Consider the following 1,330-nt stretch of genomic DNA (forward strand, 5'->3'; position numbering starts at 1 on the left):
GTGAACACCGCGGCCGTTGTTGTTGATGTTGTTGTTGATGTTGTTGATGTTGTTATTGATGTTGTTGTTGATGTTGTTGATATTGTTGTTATGTTGTTGTTGATGTTGTTGTTGATGTTGTTGATGTTGTTGATGTTGTTGATGATGTTGTTGTTGATGTTGTTGATGTTGTTGATGTTGTTGTTGATGTTGTTGTTGATGTTGTTGATCTTCTTTGGTTCTTTCGGTAAAGTCACGTAGAATGAGAATAAAATAATACATTGATAAAATAAAAGAACACAATGATGTTGTTGATGTTGTTGATGTTGTTGATGTTGTTGATGATGTTGTTGATGTGTTGATCGTCTTTGGTTCTTTCGGTAAAGTCACGTAGAAAGAGAATAAAATAATAAATTGATAAAATAAAATAACATAACACAATAATATTCTCACGTTTCGGCCACAACACAAGCGGCCTTCATCAGGTGAAGGGACGAGACTGTCTGGTAGGACAGCGCTGTCCTACCAGACAGTCTCGTCCCGAAACGTCGTGAGAATATTATTGTGTTATTTTATTTTATTTTATCAATTTATTATTTTATTCTCATTCTACGTGACTTTACCGAAGAACCAAAGAAGATGAATCATTGCAGTCACGAAAGCTTTAATCGATGTTGTTGATTGTTGGATGTTGTTGATGTTGTTGTTGATGTTGTTGATGTTGTTGTTGATGTTGTTGATGTTGTTGATGTTGTTGATGTTGTTGATGTTGTTGTTGTTGATGTTGTTGATGTTGTTGATGTTGTTGTTGATGGTGTTGTTGATGTTGTTGATGTTGTTGATGTTGTTGATGTTGTTGTTGATGTTGTTGTTGATGTTGTTGTTGATGTTGTTGTTGATGTTGTTGATGTTGTTGATGTTGTTGATGTTGTTGGTGATGTTGTTGATGTTGTGGTTGATGTTGTTGTTGATGTTGTTGATGTTGTTGATGTTGTTGTTGATGTTGTTGATGTTGTTGATGTTGTTTATGTTGTTGATGTTGTTGATGTTGTTAATGTTGACGTTGTTCCCCCGGGGACGAAAGGCGCGCGGCGGTTATTGATAAGAGCGCGGCCGGCGAGTGCGCGGCATTATCTGGGACATGGCGGAAAAAGGGAGGGAGAAGGGAGGAAGAAGGCAGGAAGAATGGGGGGGGGGGGGGGGAAGAAGGGGAGGAATAATGGAGGAAGAAGGGACGAAGAATAGAGGAAGACGGGGGGGAGAAGTGGAGGGGGGGAGAAGGGGGGGAGGAAGGAAGGAGGAAGAATGGAGGAGCAAGGGAGGAAGTGCTGCAAGCGGCGAACGTGGTTTG

Source organism: Petromyzon marinus, chromosome 53 (genome assembly GCF_048934315.1).
Source record: "Petromyzon marinus isolate PM22_M1 ecotype Great Lakes invasive population chromosome 53, UKy_Petmar_22M1.pri1.0, whole genome shotgun sequence".
In the NCBI taxonomy this organism is placed as follows: domain Eukaryota; kingdom Metazoa; phylum Chordata; class Hyperoartia; order Petromyzontiformes; family Petromyzontidae; genus Petromyzon; species Petromyzon marinus.